This window comes from Triticum aestivum, chromosome 6B (assembly GCF_018294505.1).
Source record: "Triticum aestivum cultivar Chinese Spring chromosome 6B, IWGSC CS RefSeq v2.1, whole genome shotgun sequence".
Taxonomy (NCBI): domain Eukaryota; kingdom Viridiplantae; phylum Streptophyta; class Magnoliopsida; order Poales; family Poaceae; genus Triticum; species Triticum aestivum.
In genome coordinates this window covers 661,475,325-661,484,454 of record NC_057810.1, presented here as the reverse complement: position 1 = coordinate 661,484,454, position 9,130 = coordinate 661,475,325, and the positions used below count along the sequence as shown (strand labels likewise).

General features: G+C 42.4%; 1 pseudogene; it reads left to right on the top strand.

The window, feature by feature from the left end:
- The first annotated feature begins 2,398 nt into the window (after positions 1-2,398).
- LOC123139545 (senescence-specific cysteine protease SAG39-like) lies at positions 2,399-3,666 on the top strand (annotated as a pseudogene).
- The last annotated feature ends 5,464 nt before the right edge of the window (positions 3,667-9,130 follow it).

The window sequence follows — 9,130 nt, the reverse complement described above, 5'->3', positions numbered from 1 at the left end:
CTCTGGTGAGGGAGGGCGATGACGACTACGCGCCTTTGGCTCGCTCCAGTGCTTGTAGTCATCGTTAGGTGATCTACGAGCCTGGATGTATTTTTTGTTATTTCTAGTGTTGGTTGTACTGCCATGACATGATGAATAGATTAGAAGTTTTCTCGCAAAAAAGTTTTGTTTACTTTTACCCTTCATTTGTGCTTTTTTATTGTATTTTTTCTTTTCCCTATCTTTCTCAACCATTCTCTCTCGGCAATATTTCGATCACTTTTTCCCGTCCTGTGTTTCCCGCCCTCTCTCTTTACTGCTACTTTCCCACTTTAAAATTGTGTATTGGCTTTTTACTCTTCACACCACCCTTTTATACCCATGATTAAGACCCCATGCAAAATGAGAAGTGTTTTCGACCCTTCCTCACGCATCTCCATTTCTGGCAGGCCCCACGATGTCTACCATGGCCGTGACTTTGTTGAATTGATCATCGCTTGGGTGATCTAGATCTAGCAGAATGTTCTTGGCGATGTATGCGGTCGCCATAAGGTTATGGACCGGGGGTGCGATGAACCAACATCGTCTGATTCCTCCTCAAGGATGGAGATGTGGATCTAGTGGGTATACGCTACCACAGGAGTGGTGTCGGCGGGGGCCGCATGGCGCGGCCTCCGCCACTGCTCCATGTCGATGGTGGTAGCCCACCTGTTGGCGCATCCTGATCATGTTGCAGACATAGTTGTGCATGCGTGAGGGCTTAATGTTGGGCCTCCATGTCCTTTATCTTCGGATCGTCACCGACGTTCATCATGTGAAGGACTCCGAGCTCAGCCATTGTAGCTGCATCAGGGTCGGTTGCATTCACACCATCGGGTTGTGGGCGAACTAGCGCTTGGAGTGTCAGTGCCGGTGTTGACCATGAGGTCCTCCTCCAGTGCTACTCCTGAAGGGCGGCTATCAAGCTCCCGTCCTCAAACTCATATTGAATCCACCTTTGCCACAAGCTAGTAGGGGCAGGCTTGTGGGTTGTTGATGTAGATAACAGGCAATGCTTGAGCATTGGCTCCTGCACTCGGTGAAGTGCCGGGTTGCGAAGACGCGTTTTGCCAAACTGGTCGACGATGAACTTCAGGCTCCCAAAGATGAGAACCTGGCCCTCGGAGAGGGAGAAATGAGGTTAAGGTAACCCACCACATTGGTGATGAAGCTCAGGGTGCCAAAGGATCCCAACTTATTGTGCTTGCTAGAATTTGGGTGTTACAGGCTCTCCGCACTGTTTTTCATGGATGTCGCCTTTTACAGTCAGCCATCTCCTTTCCTCCCTGCACTGGTCCCATCTATGCATGTGCGTGCCATGTGTTCACTTTGGCTCTCAGCTGCCCACCGATGTTTCTGTTGCCCCAACCCACCTATCCATGTGTGTGTACTCTGCTCGATTCTTGCGAATGATTTTCGTAGCCCTACAAATCAAGGGAGGGGGAGAAAAGTGTTGGGTGTGTTGGTTGTGTGTGTCGCTTGGTGATGTGCATAGTGTGTCTACTCTGCAAGGTGTTACATACTACCGTTCAGCCTTGAGTTGCAGTGCCGCACGACCCAGCAACTGCAGCACACGCTGCATGGGGTGCCACTCGCACAACACAGCCACCGCAACTGTTTAAGGTATGGTACTTCTACGAAGTTGTGAGTGGAAAGGAGCATCTGCGTGGCAGGGAAGTATGTCTGGTAGTATTAAAATTATTGCACTTGACGTGCCTTGAGGCTCATGCAGTCCATATTATAGAACAGAAAATGCAAGATGAGTGCCAACCATTTTTTGGACTCCGGATTAAATTACTAAGATCAGTTAATTAGTCTTATTTCTTGTTCATATACGAATGATATGGTTAGTCAAGTTGTCTTGATCAAGTTATTATGTTCGTGTTACACTCCTAGTCTCTACCGGTGGTCAGTTCTAATCATTTTATATAGGTAGGCTGCAATGATTCTTAGGTATATTCTCTAGCTTACAATTATGTAAATCAACAGATCTAAAACTTAATGTTACACTCCAAATAAAATTGAGCTTGTAGAAATTTTATACATGCACCCCAATGATGAAAATGACTTTATATATTTTGTTCGCCAAAAGGTTATAAATATACATAGAAATAGCATCGATAAAGAAATCTGTCAATATCACCATGCAAGCACATTCAGCCAAGTCGGTTTGATTTATAATATCCGTGCACCAAATGCTAAGTACGCTTGATTTGTAATATCCGCCCACTAGACGTGCTTCACCGCTACGCTGGAGACCATCTCCATCTCCTATACTTAAATACATGCATCAAACTATATAAGATACCTAGTTTAATTTGCAGAAACAAAGCAGAGCACACATCGCACACTAGTAGTAGCGCAATCCATCAAACATACCATGGCCATCTCAAAAGCTTTGATCCTTAGCATCCTCGGGTGCCTCTGCTTCTGCAGCTCAGTCCTAGCAGCTCGGGAGCTCAACGATGACTTGTCGATGGTGGCAAGGCACAAGAGCTGGATGGTGCAGTACAACCGTGTGTACAAGGACACTACTGAGAAGGCACATCGATTTCAGGTGTTCAAGGCCAATGTCGGATTCATCGAGTCGTTTAACGCCAAGAACCACAAGTTCTATTTGGGCATCAATCAGTTCACCGACCTAACCAACGAGGAGTTCAAGGCGACAAAGGCTAACAAGGGATACGAACCAAGCTTGGAGAGGGTTCCTACCGGATTCAGGTACGAGAATGTAACTCTCGATGCACTTCCAGAAACCGTAGACTGGAGGACCAAAGGTGCAGTTACTCCCATCAAGGATCAGGGCCAATGTGGTGAGTATATTAAGGATAATGATGTATTGGATATATGTTTACTTCTTTTGAGAATGTCGTCCTATAATATCTAGTAAACCATAATAATGTGTAGGTTGTTGTTGGGCATTTTCTGCTGTCGCTGCTACAGAGGGCATTGTTAAGCTCAAAACTGGCAAGCTTATCTCATTGTCGGAGCAAGAGTTAGTGGATTGTGATGTCCATGGAGAAGACCAAGGTTGTGAAGGAGGGCTCATGGATGATGCATTTAAGTTCATTATCAAGAATGGCGGTCTCACCACCGAGTCCAACTACCCATATACTGCAACAGATGACAAGTGCAAGAGTGGAACCAATGGTGCCGCAACCATCAAAAGCTATGAGGATGTTCCAGCCAACAACGAGGGAGCCCTCATGCAAGCCGTCGCAAGTCAACCTGTCTCAGTAGCTGTAGATGGAGGAGATATGACGTTCCAGTTTTACAAAGGTGGAGTGATGACTGGCTCATGTGGCACTGACCTAGACCATGGTATTGCAGCTATTGGTTATGGCAAGACCAACGATGGCACAAAGTATTGGTTGTTGAAGAATTCATGGGGAACAACATGGGGCGAGAACGGATATTTAAGAATGGAGAAGGACATCACCGACAAGAGAGGCATGTGTGGCCTTGCGATGGAGCCTTCTTACCCCACTGCATAGAGAGGGTGTCCTATGCCACATATCCTCATATGCACACAAATATCAAATAATTGCCACTACAAAAAACCTGTTAATCCATGACGGATTTCTGGTGACGTTCCCGAGAACCGTCATAGAAACCGTCACAGATCAACAACATGAGGATGTTCCCTAAATCTGTAGCCCCATTATGACGGACGAAGACGGATTATCACGAAACTGTCATGGATCGATCAGATCGGCCTAGCCTTTTTTTTTCCTTATACAACATTTGGATCATCACGAATGGATGGTGCTCATGTATCATGTGCGCCCTTGTTAGGCACACATTTGGGTCGGATGTAATCTGTGCTATATAAAGAAACCCCTAAAATATATAGAGAATTAGAAAAAAAAAGAAAGAAAAGGAATGGCATGCAGAATTAGTTGCTTACTATAATAATATAATATGATATAATATAAGTTAAAAAAGGAAAAGAATGTTCACCCATAATCAAAGATCTTTTGTGCTATTGGCAAGATACTTAACAACAGGTCATTCCCTCAAAAAAAACTTAATAGCAGGAAACACACGCATTTGATAGTATCCGTTCCTTTTTACAAGTTACAATTCCTATGGTTCCAACTTTATTAAGAGAAAAATAGCGCACAAATGGAGGGGAGCAGGGGGCTGAACGAGTTACGCTCCCACTACGTCCACAGCTAGGTCCAGTGCCACGTCAGCGTACCTTCCAAGTGCGCGCCCTACATGTCAACAAATGAGAAAGAAATAAGTTGCAAAAATTAGGTGCAGAGACTTCGAACATATGACCTTCAGGATAACAACCAACCGAGCAAGCCAATCAACCTACCTATGCTGCTAAGTAACTATATAAAACTGAATGTAGATCAAAACGGCCGTATCGCTCGCCTTCGGTAGCAATCCGGCCAGCCCAATTGCGCAACATAACATTTTTTTATCTTGAAGCAATTTTCCTTATGCGGTTTCCTTTTTATTTTATTTTACCAAGTTGGTGTTTATTTTGAAATTTATATTTTTCCATATAAACTACTAATTTTATAGTGTATTTCAAATCTTATTCAATTTTCATTATTTTGAAATTTGAAGAGGTAAACATCTACTTTTCCCAAAATTTATGTGGATTTAAAAAGACAAAATGTCAGAAATTTTTAAGTACGTTCATTATGGACCACAAGCATGCACAATTATTGTTTTGCTTCAAGTTTGTGCTTATTTTCTTTTTTAGCTTTTCCCACTAGAAAATAAATGTAAGAAAAAATGGATTTAAAGTTTGTAAAAATATCTATCTTCAATAACTACAAGCACGCTTGATTATTGTGTATATGCATTGTATTTTTTAGATAAAAAATTATTAAAGAACTGATAATGTGAATTAGAAGTTATTGTTTAATAATAACTCTGTGGCCCAGCGAAGCCAGCCCACTTATTTGACATCCCATGTAGCTGCAAAAATCCTACTTCTAGCACTGAGCGGTAAATAGTTGGAGTTCGCACAGGGCACACAAAACTGGGCCAGCCCATTTTATTCTTTTACCTAATGTTTTGAAAAATGTATTTCAATAATATTCTATATTTGAAATATATTCTTGTTTTACTAAAATGCTGACAGATTCAAAATAATGTCCGTGTATTGAAACACATTTTATAAAATTGTTCTAAATGTTCAAACCGTGTTCCTTTTTCAAAAGTCAGTCACAGATTAAAAAAATGCTTGGGTTTTGGTAAAAGGTTCATGTCTTCAAAAAATGATGTTGTTTCAATTTTTGTTTATGTTTTCCAAAATGGTCGAAATGTTAAAAACATTGTTCGTAATTTAAAAAAATGCTCATGTTTCCAAGAATATTCGGCAATTCATGCTTGATTATGCGTTGATTATGCGAATGAAACTTAATTTATGCGCTGCAATTAGTAATCCATCCGGTTACGTCGTCGTGGGAGAAAGTGATCGAAGCAACCGTGCCTCGAAGGTCGTCGTGCAGCAACCAAATGAGTGAGGACACAAGCACAACTCCGAAAACAGAGGTGGACTTGGAATTAAAAATAGGTAGCAGTTCGGTGGTCGCCGCCACGCCGACCAACCCCACCACTATCAAGATCTCGCGGGCTAAACATCAACCGTGGGAAGACCACGGCTCTTCGCTCTATCGCCCACCACCATGGAGATTGTTTTTATGAACACATCAATTATCTCTTTCACTGCTTGTTGCAAAATAATTATCTTCCCGTTGCAACGCACGTGCATATGTGCTAGTATTAATAAATTATAGAAATGTTGAAACGCATGGGCATATGCATTTCTTAAATTATTTTACACAATAAATTCGGTAATACATGTTGAAAATTATCTTTAAAACACATTGAACATTTTTTGAATACATGTTGTCAATTTTTTGAAAGCAAGAGAATAATTTTCAAAAATATGTTGTTAATTTTTAAATACACGCGAAACACTTTCCATAAACTTCAAGGAAATCAAATGCACAAACACTTTCTTTTCGTCTCGTTGATTAATTTACTTTCTTTAATTCTTTTTTTTTCAAGTGAGGAAAACTAGTTACAAAAATTAAATTAAATGCAAAAGGTAACAAAAAAGAAAACACATGAAACCTAGCATGGTGTCTTTGTATTATGTGGTGAAAATATGAGAAGGTTTCGCAAAAGTAGTGATGTACACTGCTTGAAAAAAAAATGGAAGATTTTTTAGGAAGAAAATCATTGTTTTGAAAGGGAACAAGTTGGGTTTGAAGGAAAGTGTCAACTGCTTCATAGTTTGACCTTGGAAAAAAATATCTACACTCAAAGTGCTCCATCAAATGTTCCTTGTCAAAATTTGGTGTTTTTGGCCTTTGTTTGCTACAATTAAGCCATTAAGTGCATTTCTAGGCTTCACCACAGTCCACCAACATGGATCTTATTGGTTTTTTAAAATTTATAAAAAAGGAAAACCTAGTCTAACAAAAAAATCGACATACATTGTTTAGAAAATGAACAATCAACAAGGAAGAATCATAGTTTTGAAACTGAATGTCTCAGGTTTGAAGGAAAAGTTACAGTTGCTAAATCATTTGACTTGAAATTTTTTCTGCATTAAACATACATCATTACATCTTGCATCTTAAATTTTGAAAAAAATAGTGTTCGTTTGCTAGTTTTAAAATTTTAAAATTAATTTCTAGGTATTTAATGAATATACTCCAAATTTAAACTAGACGTATATGAAATAACGTAAAAATGGTTGAAATAATCATATTCATTTTCTTGACTCTATGCTTAGGTCTTATACAAGAAAAAAAGGATTTCCAAATATCAGTGTTTCAAGACTCGACCACAGGCATGTACCTTACATGTTTTTTTAATTCTAAAAATTGAGTCAAAAAATGTGAAACTTGACATAGTGCCTTGATATGACATCAATTGCCTGTGATAAAATTTGGGTAAGTTTTCACCAGATGTACATTGTTTAGAAACAACAATTTTCCATCTAGCGATCTAAGCAAAGTTACACATATGCACCTTTTTTCGTTTTAAAGCTTATTTGAGATACTATACACAATGAACACGAAAAACGTATTACATCCAGATCTGTAGACCACCTAGTCGTGACTACAAACATTATAGCAAGCTGAAGGTGTGCTGCCGTTATCGCCCCTCATTCGTCGGAGCTGGGCAAAACATATTGTAGTAGATAGTCGAGAAGTCGTCTTGTTAAGATCCCATAGGAATAGTGCAACAGAAAATAATCGTCGTGGATAAAGAGACACGTAGATTGAAATGATCCAATCTGAAGACACGCGAATGTAAACGAACTCAAATCGGATATGAACAGAACCACCAAAAACAACCGCCGACTGAATCATGCGAGATTCACCGGAGACACACCTCCACACGCCCTCTCACAATGCTAGAAGCACCACCAGGAAGGGAGCTAGGCGGAAAGAACTTTATTCAATCTTCAAGGAGCCGCCACTGTCTCACCTTATGAATCGGACACAAATCCTAATAAAACTTAAAGAAGCATCTAAACGGAGGCCTATCGGCGGCATGGGCCAGGATCCATCGTGTCCCCATGGCTTTAAGGCTGTAGGGGGCAAGGTAGATAGGTGGCGCCGGCGGCGGGAAGCAGGAACCCTAGTCTCTTGTTCGCTCTGGAGGAGGATGAAGGGTAGACGTGCACACATAAATTCCTTTTAACTATAAAATATTACCCCCTTCGCTCCATAATACTCCCTTCGTTTCTAAATATAAGTCTTTGGAGGCATTCCACTATGGACCACATACGGAGTAAAATGAATGAACTACACTCTAAAATGCATCTACATACATCCGTGTGTGGTCCATAGTGAAATATCTACAAAGACTTATATTTAGGAACGGAGGGAGTATAAGAGAAATTTTACACTAGTGTGTAAAAAATGCTCTTATATTATGGAACGAAGGGAGTAGATCATTTCATAAATTGACGGATTTTCTACTAAACTAACCATATGTATCACACACACAAAATGCATTAAGTTTGTAATGAGAATCTTTTGCAATTACTGTCATAGGAGTCGATTACATTGGAACAGAGGGAGTACTTCATAGGAGTGATTTAATCAGCTATAAAAAATGGAAGGAAACAAAATTCTGCGCGGCTAATTCGGTGGTCGGTGGTGGGCTCAAGTCAACAGAGGTTCCAGCAGAGGGGCCGATCCCACATGAGGCAAACTGCGCCCTCTGATTGGCTGAACCTACCCACCCACGGATCACGCATATCGACCGTTCGTTCCTCCGAAATCCAACGGTTGGAAAACAATCCCTCTCCCCCTCTTCTATCTCCCCCAGCCCACAGCCGCCGGCATCTCTTCCGCATAGCGCTCTCCTTCCTCCCATCTCCAATCGTCAAATTCCCTGGATCTGGATCTCTCTGCCTTCCTTCCTTCCGTCTCCTTCTCCTTGCCGCTTTATTCCTCTATCCCGACCAAGCCAAGCACCGCCACCGCGACATCCAAGACGCCCCCACACCGTCCGGTGGTGCGCGCTGGAACGCCAGGAGGGCTGCGCCGACCCGTCACCGAGGAGCTGTACCGTGGTCGACGCTGCCAACGAACCCCAAACCGTGCGGCGGCCAACACCTCCCGAGCGTCCGCGGACGGGAGCTACGGTGCCAGCGGGGTCGCTTCCCGTCGATCCACTGTAGGATGCTGGCCGCATATGCCGCCCTGGCGACGGCCTCGGCCCTATGGCGGCGACGCCCCTGAAGGCCGACCTGGCGCCGCTGCCGTTGATCTGACCTGTGTCCGAGTCTCTGCAGGGCGCGAGCGGCTCCATTCCTGGGCGTGCCGAGCCGAGGGAACAAGGGCGGGCTCGCAGACTTGGATGGGCCTGCACGACGGAATACTAGACGGGCGTGCTCGAGGACTGCAGGGCAATGGGTAATGCGGCAGCGAAGAGCTAGTGATTCCCCTCCACAGCAACGCATCCAATGGACGCGAGTTAGATGGCGAGGGCCACCGTCTTGGCGGAAAACGAACTCTCCACCGTGGAGGGACTTTTCTTTTGTTTCTCTCACTGTAATTTGTGTTTGTGTATACATGTATTCTGTTTTTTAGTGGAATATGTGTATTCTATTTATTAT